The following is an 11,831-nucleotide window of genomic DNA, read 5'->3' as shown; positions in this document are numbered from 1 at the left end:
ATAAGCAGTATATTTATATCCATACTAGTATCTAAGTTTTTATTAATTTTACATATTTAGGGCCGTTATTCAACATTAGCTGTTATTTAAATATTTATATTTACATTAGTTTTTGGAAACGTTTATATGTTTTATTGGTTTATTGATATTTTCATTTTTCAAGTATAGTGTTTGTGACTCCTGAGGCAGGCAGTTTTTGCCGCTGAAACACAGTTCCATGTCAGGTCCCATCTTGGTGCTTACTCAATAAAGGTTGTCTATACACTACTCTGCCCATTGGGAATCATAGAGGGGCATAATTGAACGAAAACATCTATCTCCATGGGCGTTTATCTCCGAGAACGGGTCCGTGAAGGGGCGGACCGAACCATATTTTCGAAAAAAATAGATGTCCATGTTTTATTCGACAATTTGTGAGCTGGGCGTTTTTGTTTTTCAGTGATAATGGAAAATGAAAGCGCCCAGCTCAAAAACGAATAAATCCGAGGCATTTGTTCATGGGAGGGGCCAGGAGTCATAGTGCACTGGTCCCCCTCACATGCCAGGACACCAACCAGGCACCCTAGGGGGCACTTTTACAAAAACAAAAAAAAAAAGGTAAAAGAGCTCCCAGGTGCATAGCACCCTTCCCTTGTGTGTTGAGCCCCCCAAATCCCCCTCAAAACCCACTGCCCACAAGTCTACACCATTACTATAGCCCTAAGGGGTGAAGGGGGGCACCTACATGTGGGTACAGTGGGTTTGGGGGGCGGTTTGGAGGGCTCCCATTTACCAGCACAAGCGTAACAGGTGGGGGGGGGATGGGCCTGGGTCCACCTGCCTGAAGTCTACTGCACCCCCTAATAACTGCTCCAGTGACCTGCATACTGCTGCCAGGGAGGTGGGTATGACATTTGAGGGTGAAAATAAAAAGTTGTGAAACGGCATATTTTGTGGTGGGAGGGGGTTTGTGACCACTGGGGGAGTCAGGGGAGGTCATCCCCGATTCCCTCCAGTGGTCATCTGGTCATTTAGGGCACTTTTTGGGGCCTTATTTGTGGAAAAACAGGGTCCAGGAAAAGTGCCCTAAATTCTCGCTAAAAACGCATATTTTTTTCCATTATCGGCGAAAGGCGCCTATCTCTGATCGGCCGATAACCACGCCTCAGTTCCGCCTTCACCACGCCTTCGACACGCCCCCATCAACTTTGTCCGCATCCGCGACGGAGTGCAGCTAAAAACGTCCAAATTCGGCTTTCGATTATACCGCTTTATTCGTTTTTGTGAGATAAACGTCTATCTCCCGATTTGGGTCACAATATAGGCGTTTTTCTATTTCGATTATAAGCTGGATAGTGTCATCCCCTGCTTTCCCGTCATGCCTCTCTGGACCATCAAGTCTAGCTTTCAACTATTCAAACTGAACCCTAATAACGTTTGGAAAACTGAACGGGGCTCATAGAAAGTCTTGTGAAAGATCCAACACACAGCATCCCTGGCTTTGATTCTCTGTGTTCACACAGATTGTGGAAAATGCTGATATTTGATATGCATTAGGAAATGAAGAGTCACCAACATGTGACCTTAGCCTCCAGAACAGATTCTAAGCATTTCCCCCACAGAAACAAACCTCAATTCTATAAATCTTGCACATCTATTTCTGTACTTAGGGAGTCTTTTACTAAAGCTTAGCTCGAGCTATCTGCTGCAGGGCCCATAGGAATAAAATGGGTCCTGCTGCAGATAACTCAAGATAAGCTTTAGTAAAAGATCCCCTTAGTGTGCAAAATTGAACACATAGCATATAGAATCTTGCCACTTATGTATGTAAAAATAATGAAATAGTACATAACGACAGATAAAGACCTGTACGGTCCAATCAGTCTGCCCAACAAGCTAAACTCATATGATGTGATACTACATACGTATAATTGATCTTGATTTGTCCTTACCATTTTCGGGGCATATACTGTAGAAGTTTGCCCAGCACAGGCCTTGTTCTCCAGTTACTGAAGCTGAATCTGTCCAGTCATGATCAGGGCACAGAACATAGAAGTCTGCCCAGCACTGGCTTTGCTTTCCAATTATTGGTGTTGCCATCTAATTACAGGCCATGTTTCGCCCAACTGGGCTACATCAGGGCTAATATATATCTCTCTGTATGATATGATTTCCACTTAAATATCTATTTGTTGAGTTCACAATTGTGCAATGGAAAAGCACATTTTAACAGATGTCACTTTGGAAAGAAAAATCATTCAAAAATGTATTTATTTTTATTTATTGCATTTGTATCCCACATTTTCCCACCTTTTTGCGGGTATATGTCCAGTCGACATATACCACAATAAAACAGAAGTGTTATGGCCTTAATGCACATTAAGGGAATTAGCATGTGACTTATGGGTTTTTAACATGTGCTAACTCCCTTAGCACAAGGCCATAACACTGCAGTTAGCATAGGAGCCCTTGTTGTGGGTGCTTGAGCACTCCCAATACTGATAAAATTCCTTGTATATGTCCAGGGAGGGATTATTTCCACTGGGCTTAGCACCCCCAATAATTTTGAAAAGTTTGCTTCCATGGCAGCTAGCACATGCTGCTGCTGCTGCCACCAGGATAGAACTATAATCTGAGAAGAAACAATAACTACCTCCAACCATAGGCGCCCTGTATAAGAGGCTTGGGGAGAGCCCAACCCTGACCATCTTGTGTTTCTTCTGCTGCCCGCCGTCTCCGTCGTCATTTTTACTGAAGAGTTCTGCCTCGGCACCGGCGATTCAGAGTCAGCCTTCTGCCAGCGTCGGGGCTTTCTCTTCAGACTTGTCTCACTCCCTCCCAGCTCTGCAGAAAAGAGGACGTTACGTTAGAGTCCAGGACGCCCCTGAGGAGAAGCCCCGACGCTGGCAGAAGGCTGACTCTGAATCGCCGGTGCCAAGGGAGAACGCTTCAGGGCAGTAAAAATGACGACGGGAGACAGCAGGCAGCAGAAGAAACAGGGAGAAAGATGCAAGACTCCCAAGACGAGTGGAAGTTAGCCTTTCTAGCCCAGTAAGTAAACAAGGAAGCCAATTTGGTTAATGTGTTTCCCCAGCGTGACATCCTCACTGCCTTCAGCCCAAACAAAACAAACAAACTTTTGAGCTGCTGCATCCAGGTTGTTCTTGATTGTTGATCGTAACAAGGCTAAAGCTGTTTCTGTTAATAGGCACGTTATTGCAGCTGGTAGAAAAAGTGATTATAAACTCTGTAGTTTGTGCTTAGATATCCTGTTTCTGTTTCTTGAGAGTTTATCTTAACTGTTGTTGTACTCTGCCTTGGGAAGCTGGTGTTATTGAGGCAGTGGGCAAAGAATAATTCTAAGAAATCATATTTGTTAATTCTAACTTTCACTCTGCAAGTGAAGGAATGCCAGATGGTTCAGATTATTTTGAAAGTCTAGCTTGCCGAGCTAAAGGTTAGAAAGGTCAGTGAGAAATGAAACTCTGTCCCTTGTGATTGATGGATTGCTAATGCAAACACATATGTATCCTATTATGAACAAGGTATATTGCAGGCAATTTAAAAGGATTAGGCTGAAATGCTGTTTAGTTAGATTCTAAATAATTCTAGATATAAATGAGTTAGATTTTAGAAGTTCTTAATATGTAGATATGGCTTATAAGGAATACTGATTCTGCTTACTTTAGAATATGCTGTATTCTGTGTAAATTAATAAGTTTTGTTTCTGTGTAGAATGTCTGTTAAATTCTGTATTACTCTTTGTCTGCTGTTTAAGAGGTCAAGCATGTGGTTTGAATTATCTGCAGTCCTGGCTGGTTTGATGTATGGAGCTGATAGGTGAAAAGAGGTCAGGACTAGTCAGCTCTCTTCTCCTTGATTAATTATAGGTAAAATGTAGGAATGGATCTTGAAAGAAATAACAAACTATAGCTGTATGCTATTAAGTAAGACTGGCCCTTGACCCCTTTAATGAATGCCAGAGTTTAGTTAGTAGTTAGTATGAACCAGACTAGGAATATGAGAATAATAAATGTCAGATTGGCCCCTTCGCCCCTCAATGAACCTAAGTTAATCATAATAAAATGTAAGAGACTGGAGCCCAAATGTCTGGTGTGAGGGGCCCAGGTCACAGGTCAGTTTAGGATGTCTGGAACCTATGTAACTGATATTTGTATAGAGCTGATTGGTTGAGGCAAGGTAATCAATCTATTCCTTAACCAATTGGAGAGTAAGGGGGGCTAGGCTAGGCTAGATAGAACTGTATTTAAGTAAGAGCAGAAGCAGTTTACGTCAGAAAGAAGGACAGAAGGAACAGACAGAAGAAGGAGAAGACAGCATAAGGAGAGAAGCAGCTGAGACAGAAGCCACAAAGACACAGAGAGCTGAAAAAAGAGAAGAAGAGACTTAATGCTGATGTTCTACTTTGTTTGCTGGCAAATAAAGAAGATTTCTCTCTCATTCTGGTGTGCTGTTTGACTCCTGAAGTACCACAAATTCATGCATCCATTCCTGCAACATTATAAAGATGATAGAATACTGTATATTGAAATTAAATGGAAGTAGAATTAAACTCACTTTTCATTGGGGCACATGGAATCACATTCTAATGTCATCTCATTTGTAGGAATTTGCATTTTAGATACACAACTGGATTATTCTGTTTTAGGCATGTTTCAGGGACAAGTGGTTTTATAGGCCAAAATAAAAATAAATATTTTTTTAATACAGATCTCTGTTTAAACATAACTAAATGGGCTATAAGCCCCTAATGGTGTATTAGGTTCTGCCCAGTGTAATATTTTTGGTACAGTAAAGTTCTGAGTGTGTTTTTGCACAAAGATGTGCATAGTGTTTTGCAGTTGAGCGATTATGGTTAGTATATGCTTTGAGCAACCACTTTATTCTTTCACATATGATACATATCTAATATCTAAATTTAATAAAAGGTATTAATTGTGAATTTTATTTTATTTTCTGTGTTATCAGACAATTATGGATTTAAGCTCCACCCCTGGCCCCACCAAACAGTTGGGCCACCGACCGCCTATGCCTCCAACAGAACCAGACACTATCTTTGCCTTTACAAATTCATTTTATTACTATTGTTTTATAAGTTATTTCTTTCTGCACCACTCTATGCTCATATTCAGTAGTTCCACTCATTTAAATTGCAACACTCATACATGGATAAAATGATGGGATTCCCTGCTGGTCTATTTTAAAGAATGGAAACAAACATTAAAAAATAAAAACAATAAAGTGATCGTTAACAATCCATAAGCAGTAACTTAGTAACATAGTAGATGACGGCAGAAAAAGACCTGCACGGTCCATCCAGTCTGCCCAACAAGATAACTCATATTTGCTGCTTTTTGTGTATACCCTACTTTGATTTGTACCTGTGCTCTTCAGGGCACAGACCGTATAAGTCTGCCCAGCACTATCCCCGCCTCCCAACCACCTGCCCCTTCTCCCAACCACCGGCTCTGGCACAGACCGTATAAGTCTGCCCAGCACTATCCTCACCTCCCAACCACCAGCCCTGCCTCCCAACCACCGGCTCTGGCACAGACCGTACAAGTCTGTCCAGCACTATCCCCGCCTCCCAACCACCAGTCCCGCTGCCCACCACCGGCTCTGGCACAGACCGTATAAGTCTGCCCAGCACTATCCCCGCCTCCTAACCACCAGCCCCGCCTCCCGATCCTGACTAATCTCCTGAGGATCCATTCCTTCGGCACAGGATTCCTTTATACTTATCCCACGCATGTTTGAATTCCGTTACCGTTTTCATTTCCACCACCTCCTGCGGGAGGGCATTCCAAGCATCCACTACTCTCTCCGTGAAAAAATACTTCCTGACATTTTTCTTGAGTCTGCCCCCCTTCAATCTCATTTCATGTCCTCTCGTTCTACCACCTTCCCATCTTCGGAGAAGGTTCGTTTGCTGATTAATACCTTTCAAATATTTGAACGTCTGTATCATATCACCCCTGTTTCTCCTTCCCTCCAGAGTATACATGTTTAGTTCAGCAAGTCTATCCTCATACGTCTTGTAACGCAAATCCCATACCATTCTCGTAGCTTTTCTTTGCACCGCTTCAATTCTTTTTACATCCTTAACAAGATACGGCCTCCAAAACTGAACACAATACTCCAGGTGGGGCCTCACCAACGACTTATACAGGGGCATCAACACCCCCTTTCTTCTGCTGGTCACCAGTGTTGCCAGGTGGGCGGTTTTCCCACCCAATTGGGTGGTTTTCCGCGACCTGCCGCAGGAAAATTTTGCCCGCGGCGGGTTGCGGTTTTTTGGGCTTGTTTTGGGGTCTTTCGGCAGGTTTTTTTTTGTGGTTTTTCGGGCCGTGGGGGCGGGGCTAGTGGCGTTTTGGGCGGGGTTAGTGACATTCTGGGCGGGGCCGATGACGGGGAGGCGGTGACAGAAGAGGCAGGGCCGATGACAGAGGGGGCGGGGTTGATGACGGCGGGGCGGGGTTTGACTTTGGGCGGGTTTTGGGCTGGTTTGGGTGGGAAAAAAATTTTCCACCTGGCAACCCTGGGTCACACCTCTCTCTATACAGCCTAACAACCTTCTAGCTACGGCCACCGCCTTGTCACACTGTTTCGTCGCCTTCAAATCCTCAGATACTATCACCCCAAGATCCCTCTCTCCGCCCGTACCTATCAGACTCTCCCCGCCTAACACATACGTCTCCCCTGGATTTCTATTCCCTAAGTGCATCACTTTGCATTTCTTCGCATTGAATTTTAATTGCCAAACCTTAGACCATTCTTCTAGCTTCCTCAGATCCTTTTTCATGTTTTCCTCTCCCTCTGGGGTGTCCACTCTGTTACAGATCTTAGTATCATCATCCGCAAATACTTTAGGCAAACTTTACCTTCTAACCCTTCGGCAATGTCACTATCCATGCATATAAGATAAGATAGACCTTTTATTTAGTTGGCTTGTTATACTCAAAAGCAGCATAATTTCAGGCTCGACGATAACCTATCACAGCCCCTAGTATGCCCTCAACTACCCAACCAGCACAAATTAAAAAAAAAAAGAATAAATTAACTCCTGGTGCATTATTTAACACTTACTGCTTCGGGCAGCAAACACAGCAACAAGTTCTCCCGCTCGTCGCTTCAATAATTCAAACCAACCGCACTTGCGCAGCGCTCCCTGCCCATTTGCCCAAGGCTGAAGCAAGGAAGGACCAATCAATGACCACATGGGTGTGGCAACCCAAGTGGGGATCGCCACACGCATGCGCCAGTACATCAGGTGACCTCTGATGCTGCTGGCATGTGGATGTGTTTGTCAGTGTGCCCACTGCCCTTTCCCCTTCCATTTCAGTCATCAATCTTCTTTGGCTAAGCCTCGCTGTATCAGCTTCCCCCGTAGAGATGTGTAAAGCAGCCACCTATCCTTGCATACCTTTACGGAACACTACATACATCAATGTTGTTTGGTCAAGCGACTCCAGTTTCAGATGTGCCGCTGCGCTCTCCTCTGACGCAACTTCCTGTTTCCGGCAAGGCGGCGGGATGTAGTGAGAGGAGAGATTGTTGTGTGTGTAGTGATGCTCCTCGTGTGTAGTAGTGTATCGTAGGGGACTGTCACGGGGCACCGGAGAATGAAAACGGGATTGTTAGTGGGCGACTTCAGGTATGACTTTGATCGGGGGGCAGGGGTGTTTGAGGTAGAGGTGCTGTATCGCGGACGAGGAGGAGAGGGGAAGATAGCGAGAGAGACGGTAGATCATGCGGAGTGGAGTTCAGCTGAATGTGTGTGTGACTTTTAGTCATATTAGTATCTTTGGACTTGGTATACTAGAAATTACATTACTATCTAATGCACGTTATTTTAGGTAGTGTTTTATTTAGAGAAAATTACATAATTTAGCTTTAAAAGAGCTGAAGGTTTTCCTGTGCAACCCTATTTACAAATATTGGGATCATGTTACTAAAGCTTAGTAGGCGCTAATAGGCATGTTTATTGATTTTTGTTGAAATCGCCTTTTTTACAGCGATGTACAATACAAACAATTTACAGAAAAAAAACCTCCCTTAAAAATTATAGAATAATGTACAAACACAGACACATTCCAAAAGTATGTAATGGTCCAGAATGCTTCACACAGATCTAATTATACAACTGAGAACCAAAGAAATTTGGGAAGCAAAATTCAATTTCAAATGTAGGTAAATAGAAATTTTAAAAAAATATAGAAAAGAAAATAAGATGATACCTTTTTTATTGGACTAACTGGATACATTTTTTTGATTAGCTTTTGAAGGTAAGGGAAATGGGATTTGATATTCCGCCTTTCTGAGGTTTTTGAAACTTCATTCAAAGCAGTTTACATATATTCAGGTACTTATTTTAGTACCAGGGGCATCTCTCTCTCTCAGAAAAAAATCTACAATGACACCTAAGTACCTGAAGTGATTAATAGGCTGAATTGGCATGCCATATGATATGGGTGTGATTGAAAATGGAGGTTTGATCTGTAATCCAGAGAATGTGGTAAAAGCAGTTAGCTTAGTGGGGTTTAAAAAAGGTTTGGATAACTGCTTTTACCACATTCTCTGGCAACGAATTCCAGAGTTTAATTACAAGTTAAGTGAAGAAATATCTTCTCCGATTTTAAGTTTACTCTTTCCAAAAATACTAGGAGTAGGGGGCACACAATGAAACGGCAAAGTAGTAAACGGGCGATTCACGTCTACCCATTCCATTCCACTCCACTCATTATTTTATAGACCTCTATCATATCTTTCCTAAGCCCTCTTTTTTTTCTCCAGGCTGAAGAGCCCTAGCCACTTTAACCTTTCCTCATAGGGAAGTCATCCCATCCCCTTTTATCGTTTTAGCCTCCCTTCTATGTACCTTTTCTAATTCCACTATATCTTTTTTTTGAGATGCAGTGACCAGAATTGCATTATAACAGCCTCATTTTTGTTTTCCATTCCTTTTATAATAATACCTAACATTCTATTTGCTTTCTTAGCTGCCGCTGCAAGCTGAGTAGAGGGTTTCGACGTATCATCAACAGTGATGCCTAGATCCCTTTTAACCAGTTTTTAATCCACAAGAGAACACTACCTCCTATCCCATGACTCTCCGGTTTCCTCTGGAGTCTTTCATATGGTACTTTGTCAAATGCCTTTTGAAAATCCAGATACACAATATCAACTGATTCACCTTTATCCACATTTTTGTTCACCTCTTCAAAGAAATGTAGTAGATTGATGAGGCAAGATTTCCCTTTAGTAAATCCGTGCTGGCCTTGTCTCATTAATCCATACTGATGAATATGCGCTGTAATTTTGTTCTTTATAATAATCTCTACCATTTTGGCCAGCAGCCTTTGGAGATGCAGCCTTCAGAAATGAATACTCTTAGTGAGGTTTCACCAATAACTTATATAGAAGAAACGTAAGGTTTGACAGAGAGAGGAGAAAAGCCAGAGGTGGAATTTTAAGACTGAAAGGAGAGAAGAAACAATGGGTGGAAGGGGACAATGTGAAAGCAGAAATGCTTAAATACTAGGAGTGGGCATTTAGTACACTATTTTTATTTTATTTTATTTTTTAAATTTTAACTAGGAGTACATTTTTTAAATTGTTAAAGGGTCATAAATTTGATATACCTGTTACTGACCTCACGTGCAACTTTCTTCAAATCAATTACCTTACTTTCTAATTCTTCCTACTTTCTTACTCATCTATATGTTACAACTTTGCCTTGCCCTTCACTACCAATTATAATGTTCTAGTACATATTGTGTTGTCATTGCAATTAGTATACCATGCCATTCTTTGTACTGCTGTTCGAATATTTTTACTGCTCTAATTGCCTCCTCATGTTTGATCTATTCTTACTGTACACCGCCTTGAGTGAATTCCTTCAAAAAGGCGGTAAATAAATCCTAATAAATACTGCCTTTCTGTAGATACAACCAAAGCGGTTCGCATATACATGGTTTACAGTCCACTGCACTAGCTTCTAGGCTAATACTCTGTTCTTTCATAAGAATGCTGCCAGACTGACATCCCTGTACCTTGTTTTCCCCCATTTATAATTTAAATATTTCAGTTTGTAAAATGGCTGTTCAGGATAGATATCTCCAGCATAAGGATGTCCTCACTTATTTTTGAACAGGAAATCTGGACATCTTTCATATTCAAAAATTGCTGTGAGATGGATTGGGTTTTTTTTGGATGTTATGAGCAGGACGTCCCAATTCTGACTTGGACATTCAAACATGCCCGCTTCATGTATGGTTAATTCTTAACAGATTATTGTAACTGTGTATGTTTGGAGTTATAGTTTGTGTACTTTTAAGCCTCCTATTGTAAACCATCTTGTCTATTTGGTATAACCCTAAATTCAAAGTAGAAAACTATATAATGGAAGTTGGTCGTTAAATCAATTCCTATTGGAACAGGCTTTTTTTTCATTTGAAGATTTAGTTAATGAATATGACTTGCCTCGCAACCAAATGTTTCAGTTAATACACACAATCAAAAAAGTAATATTGATCTGTCGGCATTTTATAAGGTTCTGAGCTTATTCCATTTTCCACATTCTATTGGTATTCAAGATGTTTGGCTTAAGGACCTGGATATACAAATTTATAATATTGATTGGTCTCATTTATGGGCCAACTCATTCCAACAGCATGGCTCAATCCCTTAATGCTTTACTACATAGAGCCATTTGGACCCCTATGAAAAAATGGAAAGCAGTTGTCTGCCTAACATCCGAAGGTACATTAACCCCTATCATATATTAATGTCCTATGATTAAGTTGTTCTGGATACAGATTTGGAAATAAATCCAAGCTATATGTCATGTCAAATGAAACTGTCAATTGATATAAAAATTTTACGTTCAGCACATCCTCAATTAGTTGTGCAAGAGTCAGATCTCAAGCTTTTTGGTATTGTGATCTCCATTGCCCTGCAGATGATTCTAGGCAACTGGAAAAATGCAAACATGTTAGATGCTACATTCTGGTGGAACACAGTATGTATGGTATCGAAATCTGAATTAAAATCTGCTGAAAAAAAAGACAACTGACAGGCCATTCTTTGGACATGGAAACCTTTGGATGCATATTTAAAACAAGATTTGTAAACACATTGACATTCTATGTATGGATCAAAGGCTCACGGCAACCATTGTCTTATATCTACTTGGTATTCACGGAAAGCTACCAGTTTATTATGTCTCTATATAGCATTTACCTTTTTTTTTATGTTTTAGAGGCGTATTTTCAGAACATTTAGACTTATAAAGTTCCATAGTAAGCAGTGCTTTGAAAATGAGCCCCTTAGTATTTTAGTATTGTTTTTTCTATCATTTTTTTATAGTTCTAGTTCTATTTCATTTGAACATGTAATCTATTTCTCCGACAAAACATCATTTTGTATACACTAGGGCTGTACATTTTAATGCGTTAGTAACACAATTAACATGCTTGGCTTACTCATTTTAGATGGTTTGGAGCTCATGCGCCGGTCTCCTGCTTCTCTCTTCACCGTGGCTGTAGCGGCAGGAAGCAAAAGACAGCCGCAGGGACATTCCACTGGCTCTGACAGACCCAGAAGCAGGACGTTACATACTTCCTGTTTCTTGGTCCAGCAGATCCAGTGGCAGCACGCTTGTCTTTTGCTTGCTGCTGCTACAGCCACGGTGAAGAGAGAAGCAAGGGATCGGCTTACAAGGTCCAGACCATCTAAAATGAGTAAGCCAGTGGGAGGGGGAGAGGACAGGGAGACAAGACGGGGCAAAGCTGGATACGGGAGCCGGGGGAAGAGACAGGGTAACTCAGGAT

At 41.5% G+C, this 11,831-nt stretch overlaps 1 protein-coding gene across 2 annotated transcripts in view; it reads left to right on the top strand.

The window, feature by feature from the left end:
* Positions 1-7,313: 7,313 nt before the first annotated feature.
* Positions 7,314-11,831, top strand: part of NOL8 (nucleolar protein 8) — a 67,176-nt gene continuing 62,658 nt past the window's right edge. For both annotated transcript variants that reach the window (XM_030207110.1, XM_030207111.1), the window contains exon 1: positions 7,314-7,654. The gene's annotated coding sequence lies outside the window, so the exon portion shown is untranslated. The remainder of the gene's footprint in view (positions 7,655-11,831) is intronic.

The sequence above is a fragment of the Microcaecilia unicolor genome, chromosome 6 (assembly GCF_901765095.1).
Source record: "Microcaecilia unicolor chromosome 6, aMicUni1.1, whole genome shotgun sequence".
Taxonomy (NCBI): Eukaryota; Metazoa; Chordata; class Amphibia; order Gymnophiona; family Siphonopidae; genus Microcaecilia; species Microcaecilia unicolor.
Note: the sequence above shows the minus strand (reverse complement) of the source record. Positions and strands in the feature narration are given on the sequence as shown.